Source organism: Macaca nemestrina, chromosome 11, assembly GCF_043159975.1.
Source record: "Macaca nemestrina isolate mMacNem1 chromosome 11, mMacNem.hap1, whole genome shotgun sequence".
NCBI lineage: Eukaryota > Metazoa > Chordata > Mammalia > Primates > Cercopithecidae > Macaca > Macaca nemestrina.
The window spans coordinates 50,201,297-50,218,567 of NC_092135.1; the positions used below are offsets into that span (position 1 = coordinate 50,201,297).

Here is a 17,271-nt window from a genome sequence, read left to right on the forward strand (position 1 = left end):
TAAGATTGTGAATTTCATGTTCTGGTTCAGTTTCCCATCACAACTGTATTGTGTTATTCCAGACGTTATTAATAGATAAAATTTGAGGGGTTCATGGCCATGTTTGTTGGTCTCCCTTCCTTTCCCCCCTCTGTAACTCCTGTATCCCTCACAGCCTTCTTCCTGAAGCCAGCTGCAATGTGACCTGACCCATCTCTCTCCTCTTCTGTTTCTTTACAAGTGCCTAACTTGGAGTTTTCTTGTTTTGTTTTTTTCCTTTCTTTCTTTCTTTTTTAAATTCCTGTCCCCAGATTAGACCTATGCTTTCTCTCCTTTGTATTTTTTTCCCGGTGATTCCCCTGCATAGCATGGGCTCCCTTTGCTTCTCTGCTTACTGAAACTATACCAGCCTTCAAAGTTTTCTACAATCCCACTTTTTCCAAGGGTCCTTACAGGCCCACGTTAGCTTGGGGGTGATGAGAAAAACAACTCTCCTTACTTTGATTGCTTTGTGGTATGAATTATCCCTTACTCATGAGGCACTTGATTAAATATCACTTTGAGTAAGTTCTGATTGTAAAATAGGGAGATGCTTTCATGTGTAGCTTACTTATTTCATTTGTAGTTACTTATTACATTCTTAGCGTCTTAGTTTCACCTGCCAGTTCACACTGTGGGCTCCTGAAAGGCAAGGATCATGTCTTACAGGGTCTGACAGCTTTTACTTATCTTAGCCTTGGGAGGGGTCCCAGCAAATGATTGCTGACTTGAGAAGAGAACAGTGCCCACTGAAAGAGGACTGGGAATTGGAGTGGCTGCTCTGGAAACCTGTGTAACTGACCACACCAGGCTATTAATTGCACATGACTTGCCTTTGTGTTGAAATGACACTTGGTCATAGATTCTTATTCATCTTGGTATTCCCCTTATCACTTGACTGCGGTAGGTGTCGAAGAATACGAAACATTCAGAGACAACAAGTTGGCATCATGCTTCCCTGATTCCTTGTGAATTAGCAGAAGAGGAGGAGGGCAGTTTATATTGTTTTTGTTGGAGTGAGATAAGTTAAAATGGGCAGCGTTCTTTATTTTGGCATGTTAGTGCCTTGCTCTTTGCAGAGTGCTCTCCAATTTCTTCTGTGCTTCTAAGGGTTTTAAATAAATGAGACAAATAGCGCATGAGACTGGATGGCTTGAAGTTATGTAAGAAGGTGGTGAAGTTTGTGGTCTAGTCCTAGGTCTTCATACTAAAACTCCAGGGTGCAGTCCACTGTAAACTAATGATGTTTATGAATTCTCTCGAGTTTTGTTAGGTGCTTTATATGCATTGTCCTTGATGCTCATGACGGCTTTTCCAGGGAGCTATTGTCTTTTACTAATGAGACAATGGGCTGAGGGTGTTAAGGTGGCCACTACGCTATCATAGGGGCAGGGTTTGAATCCAGGCCTGCCTCAGAGAGCCTGCTTCTTTCTACTGCACTACACTATTATGTTTTCTGAGTTAGCTATAAGGTGTCATTAAATGTATGCTTCTTGTTCGTTCTTCACATACCCTCTGTACTAAACTCATTAATTCATACAATAACCGCCTGAATGAGTCCAACTTGTGTTATATGCTGCAGAATCTGACCTTAATCTCAAGGGACTCAGGATGTAGCTGGGGAAACAAGCAACAATAAGCAACCCAAAGAGCTTCATAGTCAGTATAGATATAGATATGCTAAGGGTTTGGAGGGAAGATGCCTTTTCTGAGTTTTGAGTGTTCAGAAAATATTTCCTGGGAATAGGAAGTAGGTGAGATTCTAGCTCAGTACCAACCGCTGCTGGGCTGCACTTTTCATTCTACCTTGTGGGTTTTTGCTCCTTTGGTGCTTATATACTTTATTTAGACAGTCCAAAAAATATTTATTGAGCACTTACTGTGTGCCAGGCAGTGTTGTAGGCACTGGAGGATGCTGTACTGAGTGGTACCGATTAAACATCTGCTCCCAAGGAATTTACATTTTAATGGGAGGGTGCAGAGGGGGAAGCCAGACATGAAGGGGATGCACAGGTACAGAAATGGAGCATTTAGATGGTGGAGAGTGCCATGAGGAGAATAAAATGGGATATGTGAAGTGGTGTCATCCCGATAAGGTCTGAGTGAGGAGGAGCAGGCAGCCATTGTGATCAGGTAGGAGCCCTCAGGAGGGAGGAGTAGCCAGAGTGTGATTTGTTTCTCCCTTTGCTGGTCCAGGAGCAGTTTCCAGAGACCCTGGAGCAAATGAAGGGTCATTCCACAGCATATGGGATGTACTTAGCCCAGACATGGGATGTACTCAGTCCCAACAGTGCCCGTGGGACAGACTCAAGGTAGAGGCTCAGGAGTCTGTCCCCTCACTCTGTTGTTGATAACAGAGCCATTTCTTGTAGGTGGCTTTGGGTAGCCAGAGTTCTGCTTCTTGTTAAATTCAGGTGATTTTCTAAGAAATGAGTATTTTAGAATTGCCATTGTTCTAGACCCATGGGACACACTGTTTGAGAATGGACTGTTTGATCAGTGTGAGCTGTGCCCTAAATGCAAGCCCTCTGAAGGCCAATACTTAGAATGACTTTCTTTGTCTGCTTGAAGCTATAGGTTGACCTGGGGCAGACTTTATTGCTGTTAACTTGCCACTAGCTTATAGCTCAGATTCTTTCCCTCTTTTTCTTTTTTTATATTTCCTTTACAAAATTATTGTATTTTAAGGGGCACAAAGAAGCCTGGGCACGGTGGCTCACACCTGTAATCCCATCACTTTGAGAGGCCGAGGTGGGCCAATCACTTGAGGTCAGGACTTTGAGACTAGCCTGGCCAACACGGTGAAGCCCTGTCTCTATTATAAATACAAAAATCAGCTGGGTATGGTGGCGCGTACTTGTAGTCCCAGCTACTTGGGAGGCTGAGGCAGGAGAATCATTTGAACCTGGGAGGTAGAGGCTGCAGTGAGCCGAGATTGCGCCATTGCACCCCAGCCTGGGTAACAGAGTGAGACTCTGTCTCAAAAATAATTGAGTTCTAAATTTAACAATTCTAAAGTTAAAAATAAGGTGAAAGTTGGGTATGGTTAAAATTATCCCGAACAAACCTGAAGTTGCCCATGAAAGTACAACATGTTCAATTCTGTAGTGAAACAACCCTAGAAAGCAGTTATTATTTCTTTAAAATTTTACTGTAAGTTCTAGGATACATGTGCAGAACGTGCAGGTTTGTTACATAGGTATACATGCCATGGTTTGCTGCACCCATCAACCTGTCTTCTAGGTTTTAAGCCCTGCATGCATTAGGTATTTGTCCTAATGCTCTCCCTCCCCTTCCCCCTCAACCTGCGAAAGGTTCTGGTGTGTAATGTTCCTCTCCCTGTGTCCATGTGTTCTCATTGTTCAACCCCGACTTATGAGTGAGAACATGTGGTGTTTGGTTTTCTGTTCCTGTGTTTGCTGAGGATGATGGTTTCCAGCTGCATCCATGTCCCTGCAAAGGACATGAACTCATCCTTTTTTATTGCTGCATAGTATTCCATGGTGTATATGTGCCATTTTCTTTATCCAGCCTATCTCTGACGGGCATTTGAGTAGGTTCCAAGTCTTTGCTATTGTAAATAGCCAAGTAAACATACGTGTGCATGTGTCTTTATAATAGAATGATTTATAATCTTTTGGGTATATACCCAGTAATGGGATTGCTGGGTCAAATGGTATTTCTGGTTCTAGATCCTTGAGGAATCGCCACACTGTCTTCCACAATGATTGAACTAATTTACACTCCCATCGACAGTGTAAAAGTGTTCTTATTTCTTCACAACCTCACCAGCATCTACTGTTTCCTGACTTTAATAATCGCCATTCTAACTGGCATGAGGTACTGTCTCATTGTGGTTTTGATTTGCATTTCTCTAATGACCAGTGATGATGAGCTCCTAGAAAGCAATTCTTATGAGTGTTAAAGTTTGAGAACCTTTAAGCATGATTAAAGGAGAAGCCACAAAAGAAAAGTGGGCAATTCTGACTTAGAACTTTCAGACCTCTAGCAGTGACTGGAGGATGGGTAGGAATTTTGATATCTTCCTGCTTGCCAGTAGGTTTACACAATTCAAGATCAGAATAAGTCTTTAAATACATGTTAGTGGCTTTGTTTATTGTGAGGATTTTAAGGCAGCCCTAACGTGGGTTTAAATGTGGATTTCATGCATGTTAGTAATAATACAATATAGGTCACTTGTGTATTTCTTTAATCATTTCAGTAAACACGAGTGGTAGCTCAGGAAACCCGAAAGGTAGGTATGTCCCTGTCTCATATGTGAGAAACTCAGGATTAGGGAAGTTAAAAATCTTACTTGAGAATACATATTTCTAGTAGGTAATAAAGCTGAAAATCAAATTTCTCAACTCAAAAGCTGTGCTCCTGACATTCTGTTTTGACTTCCAGTGCAAAAATATTATGTAAATATAAGCTATATGTATAATAAATATAAATGTTTCAAAGCAAATTGAAAGCTCTGTGATGGCAAACTCATCATCTTTTCAGTCTGTGTTCATTTTGTTATATACCCAGAACCAACAGTAACTACATATCCTTCAGAAAAATTAAAGATAAAATGAGAACTGGATGAATAAAGCCACTGTTCACTATTGAAATAGTAAAGGCCAAGTAAGCTTGTGATCAAATCGTTTTTTTTTTTTTTTCTAGTAACAGTTGTCCTCTGAAGGCTTTCTGAAGGCTCTCTTTCAGACAACTGTCTCTGAACCTTTGTTTTTTTAAATGTCCCTAGTAAAATGGCTGTGTTGTTACAGCTTGAAGGCTGTGTGGTAAGCCTTTTGCTCAGCCCTCAGTGATAACCCATAGACTTGGGCTTCCACGTGAGAAGAACAACCATTATGATATTGTGTTAGTAGGCCCTTGTGTTGGAGAGTGCTTATTTTTTAAAAAAACAAATGCCATATGATCTTATTTCTGTTTAACCAGTGTTTTGCTTGAGTGTACCAAGCAAGGCTTCTTGAGATGCTGGGACACAAAGGTGAATTTTATTTTCCCTTTTGCCTTTGAGTAGTTAACTGCCTAGCAGATGAGGTACTGGAGGCTAGAGAATGAAGATTATAGGATATTTAAAGCATTTATCATATGTATGTGTGTTATGTTTATAATATGCTATAGAAGGACATATTAAGGTTAAAGTTTCTAATATTTTAGATTAAGCTGATAAATCTAGACAACTTACTTTGGCTGAAGATTGTAATACATAATTGCATGAATTCTGCTCTGTACCTGAATGCTTAGAGATTTGAGTGTGTGTCTAGGTATATCTGTGCAAACAACTTGGAAGAATCTGGTAAAAAGAATCTGGTAGGAGAATCTACCCCAAAGGCAGTCGACTATAAGCCTTACTTCTCTAGGTTGCAAGCATCAGAAACTAAGTATATGTCCCTATACTCACTTTGTTTTTTTGTTTGTTTGTTTGTTTGTTTGTTTGTTTTTCGAGACAGAGTCTTGCTCTGTCACCCAGGCTGGAGTGCAGTGGCCGGATCTCAGCTCACTGCAGCCTCCGCCTCCCGGGTTCACGCCATTCTCCTGCCTCAGCCTCCCGAGTAGCTGGGACTACAGGCGCCCGCCACCTCGCCCGGCTAGTTTTTTGTATTTTTTAGTAGAGACGGGATTTCACCGTGTTAGCCAGGATGGTCTTGATCTCCTGACCTTGTGATCTGCCCGCCTCGGCCTCCCAAAGTGCTGGGATTACAGGCTTGAGCCACCGCGCCCGGCCCCTATACTCACTTTGTTAGAAAGCCCGCAATCTTTTCTGCAAAGTCCATTCAACAAAGCTTGTTTATGATCTTGGACTTTGGAATAAATCTGAGTTTGAATCAGGATTTTCTGCTTACTAGTTGGTTGACCTTTCTCAGCCTTGGTAGCCACATCCGTCATGAGCTCAAGAGCTACCTTTTTGACTTGTTGTGGATATTAAATGATATTGCTTAGTACAGTCAAGTTGTGGCACTCAGGTAAGCACTTCACAAGAAGGGGTAGTTCTCATTATTTTGTACTCTTTTAAAATTTGGCTTTATTAAAGCACTGGCTTTACGGTCCAAGCTATGGACTTTAACTGGATTCTAGTATATTTCACAGGTAACTTTAGTTAAATCATCATCAACTTCAGATGTGAAGAACAAGTGAAGCAGGGCCCCAGAACACTCAGAACTGAACTGATGGTGGCTTGTATTTGCTACTCTTGCCATAAGATTGTACCTACTGACCTGTAATACATCAATGTTTTCAAAGTTCTGGTCCATGTGTGCAGCCCCACTTGGATATTTTATGTTGACTCTTGTATATTTTGTTCTTTCTAGAAAAAGAGACCTAGGTGTTTCAGGACATTAGGCTATTCCATTTCCGAGCCTAATGGAAGTGCTAGTGTTTTCATAATTGGAACAGACAGCTGCCGTGCTACATATGATGCTGTGACCACTGAGCAGCTTGTTCACAATGAGAAAATACATTGAAGTTGTGACCATCTGAGCCTTGAAGAAACTGCTGTTGAAGTTTTGTTTGGCTCCAGCTCCATCCTGGGATGGATGGGGTCATTGGACTTTATTCTGAATTCCAGTAGTGGCAAAAAAAAAAAAAAAAAAAAAAAAAAAAAAGAAATTGTGTAACTTGTATATAGATGGTTTTCTGTTTGATTAAGAGCATTGTTCAATAAAAGCTGCATTGTTTTAAATCAAGAATACAGTGCCATCTGACTTGATCTAGGAAGCAGAGAAAGAAGACATTACACATTACATTCCCCAGTAAATCCCTGCTTTATTTTTTCCAGAAGGTTCTATATTAATCTGTTTGGGTTGCATCCTGCGTGATCTTGCTGAATCAGACAGAGCTAAGCTTATGAAACAAAGGCCAGTCCCAAGTCAAATAAAAACATCACCACCATCCAGAAATGAGAGCCTAGAATTTTCTAAAGATGCACACATCTTTCTTACTATCTGGTGAGGAAAATTGCTCATTTTTCTCTCAGCTGATAAATGTCACTTTTGCCCTAAATTTTTAGAGTGGCAATCTACTTTTTAAAGTTAGATAAAAGAATATTTGATAGCACTGTCTGACTAGTCTGAGATAAAATTCTCTGTGTTCTCAGACCCTTAAGGGTTCTTAAATTGCGTGGGCTGAAGCTGTGTGCATGTTTTTCTTGGTGCCCTATTTCCATATCAAATAGCCTTAATTTTTGTATTTTAGTAATGAAGGTATGAACCCATTCTGTCAGGCTTCTTATGCCATTTATTGTAGCCTTTAGTCAGCTTAGAATAGCATGAAAGGAAGTAATAAGCCAACTCTAAGAAGGTCCAGATGAAAAGGATTATAATATGGTACAAAAATAATAGCATGCCTGGCCCAGCCACGTGACTCATTTCTTTTGGAGTATTCCTTTTGACAGCTTTTTTGAATCACACATCAATCACAATGCTGGTATTTTTGGCGGGGTGCTAGACTTTCCTCTAATGCTCATGATGGTAACTGCCAAAAGTGAACAAAGAGGAGAATTATAAATGAAACCTAACAGCATCACAAACATTTATTTTTTCTTGAGCAGAAACAAAATTGGGAGTTAGATGGTATCTTTTTCATTGCCCCAAGAAAACCACTGCTTTATTCCAATGAAAATGAGACCTTGATGGGTCATCCCCCAGTCTTTGGCAATAGAAACTATTTGTCTTGTCTTAGTTTCCATTCAGGAGTTTTCCTTCCCAAACCTTGTCCCCTGCTTTAGGAGTAATTTTTTTAGGGCTTTAGGTTTTTCTCATGTCCCAGTGACTAAGCTTGCTTTTGGGTGGTTCTCTGTGCTGCATGTAGTCCTTCTGGGAAGAAACTCCCATGAACTCGAAAGGAACAACAGATATGCAGGGTGCATCTAGAAATGAAAATTTGACCCTTTGTCCCTTCCTTTTTGTCTCTCTTTCGTACAGGCCTTCTTTCCTTCTGTGCAAACAGACCCTTGTCATAGTCATAGTCCATCATGCTGTTAAATGATTGCCAGCACTACTCTATGATGTGCTGTAATTTCAGGGAGCAGTTTGCTTTTCTACAATGTGTTGCTCTGTAGCATGTGTATTTCACTACTGAGTGGTAGTTCTAATGGACATATTCTTAACAAAATAGTTCCAGCATCATAGAACACTAGGTTAAAATACATACCCAAAGAAATAAAATGTTATAGACACAGTCCAAGCTCGCTCTCTCCTGACTTCCTTTCTCCCTCTTCAGAGGAAAATTACCCTGAATTGGCACATCTCATTCCTATGCGCTCTTGTTAAAAATAACTTATGGTTTGCTTCTGAATTTATAGAAATGGTACTATAATCCATATGTACTTTTGAATCTTTATACATTTGTTTTTTTTTTTCTTTTTTTTTTTAATTTATTTATTATTATTATACTTTAAGTTGTAGGGTACATGTGCATAACGTGCAGGTTTGTTACATATGTATACTTGTGCCATGTTGGTGTGCTGCACCCATCAATACATTTGATTTGAGAAGTATTTATGTTGATGCATGTGGCTTTAGGTCATTTATTTTATTTTATTTTATTTTTTTGAGATGAAGTCTCGCTTTGTCACCCAGGCTGGAGTGCAATGGCACACGGCAACCTCTGCCTCCTGGGTTCAAGCAATTCTCTTGTCTCAGCTTTCCGAATAGCTGGGATTACAGGCGTGCGCCACCACGTCTGGCTAATTTTTTTGTATTTTTGTATAGATGGGGTTTTACCATGTTGGTGAGGCTGGTCTTGAACTCTTGACCTCAAGTGATCCACCCACCTCAGCCTCCCAAAGTTCTGGGATTACAGGCATGAGCCACTGCGCCCAGCCTGGCTAGAGGTCATTTAATTTTTAAATTATGTTCATTGAATAAATGTGCCATAAATTACAATTGATCCTCATTATTTGTGAATTCTGGATTTGCAAATTTGCCTATTTGATAAAAATTTATCTGTAACCCCAACATTAATAAGTGCTTTTATGGTCACAGACCACAAAGTGGTGAAAAATTTGTCACCAAATGTGCAGATTCTCAGCTGAGGTTGAACGAGATGACTCTGCTTTTTTGTTTCAGCATGCATACTGTACCCGTGTGTCCTTTTTGCTTTGTATTTAGTGCCACGCTTTTTGCACTTTTGTGCTTTTTTTTTTTTTTTTTTTTTTTTTGGTGATTTTGCTGTTTAAAATAGACTCGGAGCATAATGTTGAAGTGCTGTCCAGTGTTAACTAAGTGCAGGAAGGCTGAGATGGTGCCTTACGGAGAAGATATGTATGTTGGTAAGCTTCTTTCATGCTTGAGTTTAAAGAGCTGTTGGCTGTGAGTTCAATGTTAATGAATCAACAATATATATTAAATAAGTTTAATATAGATAACAATAAATATTAAATACCTTTAATATATAACTATTAAATAAGTTTAATATATATAACAAAATGTATTAAATAAGAAACACATAACACAGTTTTATGTATTGATCAGTTGACAAAAACATTGCAACCAGAGGCTCTGGGGAGCCTAACCCTATATTTCCGCTAGAACGAATGGTTCACTGGTCAATAATTCAGTGTCCATGGTGACTTTATAGACCATAACTGTGATGGTTAATATTGAGTGTCAACTTGATGGGATTGAAGGATGCAAAGTGTTGTTCCTAGGTGAGTCTGTGAGGGTGCTGCCAAAGGAGATTAACATTTGAGTCAGTGAACTGGGAGAGGCAGATCCACCCTCAGTCTGGGTGGGCATCATCTAATCAGCTGCCAGTGTGGCTAGAATACAGCAGGCAGAAGAAGATGGAAGAGCTGCCTCACTGAGTCTGCTAAGTCTGCCGGCCTTCATCTTTCTCTTGTGCCCAGTGCTTCCTGCCCTCGAACATCAGACTCCAAGTTCTTCAGCTTTTGGACTCTTAGGCTTACACCAGTGGTTTGTCAGGAGATCTCAGGCCTTTGGCCACAGATGGAGGGCTGCACTATCAGCTTCCCTACTTCAGAGGTTTTGGGACTGGGACTGGCTTCCTTGCTCCTCAGCTTGCAGATGGCCTATTGTTGGACTTCACCTTGTGATCCTGTAAGTCAATTCTGCTAATAAGGCCGGGTGCGGTGGCTCACACCTGTAATCCCAGCACTTTGGGAGGCCGAGGTGGGTGGATCACCTGAGGTCAGAAGTTTGAGACCACCCCTGGCCAACATGGTGAAACCCCGTCTCTACTAAAAATACAAAAATTAGCTGGGCATGGTGGTGCATACCTGTAGTCCCAGCTACTTGGGAGGCTGAGGCAGGAGAATTGCTTGAACCTGGGAGGTGGAGGTTGCAGTAAGCCGAGATTGTGCCTGGAGAGCAAGACTCTGTCTCAAAAAAAAAAAAAAATTCTGCGAATAAACTCCCCTTCATGTATACATATATCCTATTAGTTCTGTTCCTTTAGAGAACCTGATGAATACAATAACTACTGCAAATAATGGGAGTCAACTATTTCTTGCCCTATTGATGAACATATGAGGTTATTACAGGTAATGTTACAATCAAAATCCTTGTTTATGTCACCCGATGCACAGGTATAAATTTCTTAAGGTTGTATATTAACACTTAGAAGTGCAATTGTTGGGTCTTGGGCATATTCAACTTAAGTGATTACTGTTGAAGTGCTTTCTAAAGTGGCTATATTCCCTTGATGTAGTTGATGTTAGCAGAATTCATCCCCACAGTGTACACACATTGTACCTACATATGAAATTAGCAAAATTTTTAAATCACCTACATGGCACTAGATGTGACTATTAACAGTGAGCTGCCATCTAGGAGCTTACAATATATTTCCAGTGATAAGTTTTACAAACATAAATAAACTTATTAATACTTGCCATCCATTTTAAACTTTATCTTTGAGAGGAATACAGATTGAGATTGTTTGTGGAAAGCTTAATAGCAGTTAATATTTATGGAGTCTTTTTTTGTGTGCTTTTTATGCAACTAATCTTAATAACAACCCAATGAGATACTGTAATTAATTCCATGTAACTGAAGAGGAAATTTAGGTGCAGAGTTTGAGCAACTTGCCTAAAGTCACACAGTAAATGACAGTCAGGATTTGCATTTGAGTCCCTTGGCTCCTAAGTGCCCAATCCTAATTGTTGTGCTATATATTCCTCATTTAATATCACGGTTGTAGCCGTGACCTAAGAGGTAGCTTTTTTTTTTTTTTTTTTTTTTTTTTTTTTTTTTTTTTACATAACAGGTAAAAACAACTAAAGGAAGTAGGAGAGTCAGGCATTAGGAAGTTGAGTGTGGAGTTGATTTTTTTTAAGCTGGGGCGGTGGTGAGACAGAACATACAGAGGATCGTCTTGGCTTCAATATTGATTATTCAATTTGTCTTTGATCTTTTGGTGGGAGAGATTCTTAATATCCCTGTGTTTTTCACCACCCTTTACAAAGCCATTGAGCTATTTTGGAAGAAGGGGAAAATTTGTATATTCTGTCTGTCCTGGTTTATTTGCTCAAATGAGGGCTTCTCTACTTCTACAAGAGTGTTTTAATCTTCACTACTTTTTGAGGGCTTTTACTGTGCGATGTTTTATGTGTATTTCTCAGAACAATCCTACGGTATTTTAGTATTTACTTAGCAAGTAGTTGAGGGATTTTGGCTGGCCACTCTGACGTCATTTGAACTAGGCACACATTCAACTACTCTGCCCTCTTCTCTTGTTGAAGATAGTGAGAGTGGAAGGCCTGGAGTAGATACAACTTGGGAAAGTGACATCCTTCAATAACAAGCTTGTAGGCTGTAAACCACAGAGGACGGCTTATGGAAATGGAATATCACTATTAATTTCTCATTATCCTGTCAAAAAAGAGAAATCGCAACTAAAGCATAATAAAGGGGGTTTTTGAAGCCACAAACCGTATCATTGCTCTTCAGACGTATCTTACTTGTTGAATAGTAAGGTGAATGAGATTTATGAGATGTTCATAGTAAGATGAATGAGAACAATTGTTTCTCCATTTTTTAGAATCAATTGCTTCTTTTACTTTTTTCGTCTCTTTTTCTTTCTTCCTCTCCTTCTCTTCTCTTCCCTTTTTCTCTTTTTCTTTTTTGACAGAGCCTCACTCTATTGCCCAGGCTGGAGTGCAGTGGTGGAATTACAGCTCACTGCAGCCTCTACCTCCTGGCTCAAGTGATCCTCCCACCTCAGCCTCCTGAGTAGCTGGGACTACAGGTGCCCACCACCATGCCCAGCTATGCTTTGTTTGTTTGTTTGTTTCCTTATTAACAGATGGTCTGTATGCTATCTTCTGAAAATAAATACTCATGGCCTACTCTGAAGGAATTAAGATTATTCTTTGAATAATTGACTGTGACCGGTGCTAAAATATATTTTACATTTATGGCCCAGTATATTCAGTTCTATAAATTCAAAGGAAATCAAAACAAGCTTCATAAAACAATTCTTATCTTTGTACGTGAATGGTATTGCATTTTCTATACTGTTCTATTCTTTTAAAACATGTTGGTCTGACTTATTTTAGATGGAAAAGATGTCCTACATGATAATTAAATTCCATAATTTATTTGTAATACAATATTGAAGCAAGCTGGTCAGATATAATTTAAACTCTTTGCTCATAAAGCTCACACTGAAGAAAGTATTTACTGTTTGGATTTGTTTATAAGACTTCCTTAAATCTTGCTGAGTTGCCAGTATCTATTTCTTGTAGTAATTGATAAGATCGAAAACATTTGCTTTTTCAAATTTTTGACTGCATACTAAACAGTGGGGAATAATTAAGACCCAAAAGGATACTGAGAAAAGGGCTAAATTTTAGCAGACCTGTTAATATATTTGGGTCTATAGTCTCATTTTTTTTCCAGATAAAAGCATTTATATGGAAAATACTACATTTGTAAAGGGATTTTAAAAAAATTCTTTGATAACTTCTGATGTATATCTCGAGTTTTGCATATGTTGTGAGAATCTGGATAATGATAGTAATCAATTTTTACAAACTTCTGTTTGCAATTTAGTTTGATAACGTCAACTTAATTTTTACTCACTTGAAAACTTCCAGTAAAATATACCTGAAAACCAAAAACACAGGGCAGCCTTTTGGGGTGTGTGTTCTAAATTGTGGCTGATTTCTGGGGCTTTTTGTATTGTTTCCATATACTCTTTTACCTTGCCGATAACTTTATAGATAATTGTCCTTGTTTATTGTCTGTTTCTACCTACATCTGTGCCTCTTGACTTCGGTGGCAAAATAGTATCACAACAGAAGGTGGTTTGATATTTTGTTTCTAGGTGCCTACATTTTACATGGTAAACTTCACAAGATAGTATCATTCTCATAAAATCATCCCTTTTCTTGGTTTTAGCTTTCTGATTAACAGTTTAACTATGAAAGCTGGAATGACTTAAACTCAGGGGTTTTAATCCCAGCTTTGCCAGCCATGCCCTTAAGATCCCCTGCATTTTAACCCCACCATCTGCAAACTAGATTAACTATCACTGTTACCATCTTAGAGCATTGATATGGGATAAATCCTCCAAAGGGCTTTTGAGGGAAATGTTTTATATGTAATGTGGGATGAGGAATATGAGGAATTACACTCTATTTTAGTCTTGTTACTATAAAGTTATCAAATAGAATATAACAAGTTACACTCAATGCTAATGCCAAACATACCTGTAAATACTTTTTTTTCCATTAGTACACATAATATACTCTCATTGTAGAATATTAGAAAACAACTAGGAATGGAAGATAAGAACATTTCTGATTACAATGCCCAGCTATAAGCACTGTTAATATTTTGGTGTGTATTCTTCCAGTATGCTTTTGTTTAGCTACATGCATCCACATCATGAACATATATTTATATCTTTAATTAGAACTTTTGAGTGTTTGCAAAGTGTTATACTAATGAGCATTTCACAGTTTAACTAGTTCCTTATTGTTTGACTCTTGGGATGGTCACACACTTGTGTTCTGAACATACTTGTAACTGAGTCTTGGCACACATTCTAGATCATTTCTTAGGATGATATCAAGTACAGTATAAAGAGTGGTGAAAAATAACAAAATAGGCACTAAGAGAATTAGATATAAGTTTTAACTTTGCCTTTAATTGTTGCTGAAACTTTTAAAACACTTTCTTCCCTGGGCTTCGTTTTCCTTCCTGGTTAACAGAGGTAAAACGGAGTAACCCCTGCAGGGGATTTAATTCTGACTGCAACCATTTGGGATATTTTACAGATAAGGAAACTAGGACTGAAAAGGACTCTAGTGTCCACTTCTCTATTTTTTTTTTTTGGTAGTGCAGAAGGTCCTTAGTGCCCTGTGGTGCTTTAGAGTCATAGTCATAATCATCCATAGTCATTGATTATTGATTAATGGTGTCTGAAGCTGATTGTATTCTGACTTAAGGAGACCCTTTTATTGACAAAATCTCACTAACTTATTAACTTTAACTGTTTCCTTCAAAATCAGGAATCCCAGCAACTGATGACTGGATAAACCAAATATGTGGTATATATTCATACAATGGGATATTATTTGGTCAGAGAAAGGAATGAAGTGCTGATGCATGCTACAACACGGTGAATCTAGAAAACATTACGCTATGTCAAGCCAGTCACAAAAGATTACATATTACGTGATTCCATTTATGCAAAATGTCCATAATAGGCAAAACTATAGAGGGAAAGTAGATTAGTGGTTGCCTAGGGCTGGAGACCCTGGGAGGATTGGAGTGGTTGATAGCCGAAGGGTTCAAGGTTTCTCATTGAAGTGATGAAAATGTTCTAAAATTGGTGGTGATAGTTGCATAAGTCTGTGAATATACTAAAAACTGTCGAATTGTGTGCATTACATGGGTGAATCATATGCTATAGGAATAACTCAATAAAGCTGTTGCCCCCCAAAAACAAAAAAACAAAAATCCCAAAATAATCACACTGCAAATGATTCTGAAAACCTTTTGTTTCAAGTTTCTAGATGTTTGGATTATAACTAAATGGAAACTGGTCATATTAAACTCCTTATGTGTTGTTAGTTTGTTTCCTGAAAATCTTAGTTTAAATCCCAATGTAAGAGGATGACTGAATTCTGTTTTCGTTTGGAGTTTCCTTTGGGGACTTTTACTAAGATACTTGCTAATTGCAACAATTTATGTTCTCTCTCTCTCTCGTTTCTCAGTGTTTCTGAAGTGCTTTGTAGAATGATCAGATTTTGGTAGCTTCAGTGGTAGGCTCAGTGAGTTTTCTTTTCTTTCTTTCTTTTTTTTTTTTTTCTTCCCTGAGACAGTCTTACTCTCTTGCCCAGCCTGGGTTACAGTGGTGCGATCTTGGCTCACTGCAACCTCCGCTTCCTGGGTTCAAGTGATTCTCCTGCTCCGGCCTCCCAGGTAGCTGGGATTACAGGCACTTGCCACCACGCCTGGCTAATTTTTGTGTTTTTAGTAGAGATGGGGTTTCACTATGTTGGCCAGCCTGGTCTCGAACTCCTGACTTCAGGTGGTCTGCCCACCTTGGCCTCCCAAAGTGCTGGGATTACAGATGTGAGCCACTACGCCCAACTGCAGTAGGCTGAGTTTTCTCCTTGGTATCTGGCACCTGCTAGACAATACTGTACAGGACCATTTTTTGCTTATAGCAGACCCCAAATAACTTAGAGTTAATTCGATTCTTTTGTTATCGTTGTTGTTGGTGTTTACATTGGAATTCATGGCATTGAGTTTTGTTTTATTTGCCCGAGTATATTCTTGAGTTGCTCGTGAAGTAGTTGCTTGAGAGCCTCAGATACTTCTCTATTGGGACACTTCTTCTCCTAGATGTATTAATTACAGACAAGTGGGTTGAGCCAGAGAAAGCAGAAGTAGGGGTAAGAATTGGGTCTCTTGGAAATCCAGACTATGTTTGGTCATTTTCAATGAAATTTTCACATCCTTTAGAAGTTTCACATCCATTAGGAGGTTTTCTTTGTTTTTGTTTTGTTTTTTTCCAGATCCATAGATATTAAGGTTAAAATGAAATCAACAAATTTTGTTTTTTATTTACAGAGACCTGTAGGATACACATGGAGTTACTAAACCTAAGGGGTGAATGGAAAGAAAAATGTTGGCAGTTCTATCTTAAGTCTTTCTTGCCTGCCTTTGCATGTTGTCATGATAGTGGCCCGAGAACCAGGCTTTTAAACCCAAACATTAGTAAACCGTAAAACATATCTTGAGACAGTCTAGTGCAACAAGAGCAAATTGGGCAGAATTTCCGAAGCAAGTCCATGACCCGTACTTCCAGTACATTAATCTACTTAGATACGCTTTGGGTACTTTTCCTGGCAACATGATAAGTTGTGCAACTAGTGATTAACTCAGATCTTGGAATTAGCCTGTGACTTTGATCTTAAATAAATAAGTTTCCTCAGTAAAGTTTTTGTTTAGTATCTGAAATCCAGCTTTTTTCAAGAAAGCTTTTAGCTGGACTATCTTCTATATTGAGACTGAGAATTCAGAATTCTCTCTCATGAGTGAAATTTGTTAATAAGTTCTTGAGAGATTGAGAAGTCTTATCCTTCTATCTAGAACACCCCTCCTGCAAACCCTAAATAATGCCTTAGGTAAGCTGAAGATTCAGAAAATTGAGATATAACATGAAGTAAAAGTATTTTTGAAGTCTTTTCAATCCATCTGTGTATTGCACACCTATGTGCCCAGCACATAATATGTGATTATCCATTTAGTGACAATGTATTGGGTGACCATGGTGTACTGGGTACTGTATTAGAGTATAAAGAGATGAAAAGACAATGTCTTTATATAGTTAATGCTGTAATAGAAATATGTACTAAATGGAAGCCTAGAGGTGATATATGCTCTTTGGAGGCAGAGACTGACAAGGAATTATAAAAGGAACTGAAGGAGAGTTGACTTGAATTGGAGAGTAGAAGATGAATGTAATGGCTTGGAATTGAGAAGTGGGGAGCAGTTTGGGGAGGAAGTCATTCTAGGGAAAGGCACGGTGGTATGGTGTGTTTTGAAAGACTGCATATAGTTGCTATGGCTAAAAGAATATAGAGTCCCTGTGGATATGGCAAGAGAAGTTGTGGTCAAACTTATGTTTTAGAAATGTTATTTAGGAGTAATGCTGGGATGACTCAGAGTGGACAAAGACAGCCCAATCAAAAGTCTCCTGCCATGGCCAGGCATGGTGGCTCGTGTCTGTAATCCTAGCACTTTCGGAGGCTGAGGCAGGAGGATC

At 38.9% G+C, this 17,271-nt stretch overlaps 1 protein-coding gene and 1 long non-coding RNA gene across 9 annotated transcripts in view; both read left to right on the forward strand.

The window, feature by feature from the left end:
* Positions 1 to 17,271, forward strand: part of LOC105492660 (formin like 2) — a 311,463-nt gene that overhangs the window by 12,817 nt on the left and 281,375 nt on the right. The gene's annotated exons all lie outside the window — the stretch shown is intronic.
* Positions 604 to 11,236, forward strand: LOC139357116 (uncharacterized). The gene is made up of 2 exons (XR_011609778.1): positions 604 to 3,858; positions 6,339 to 11,236. It is a non-coding gene; the product is annotated as an uncharacterized lncRNA (long non-coding RNA).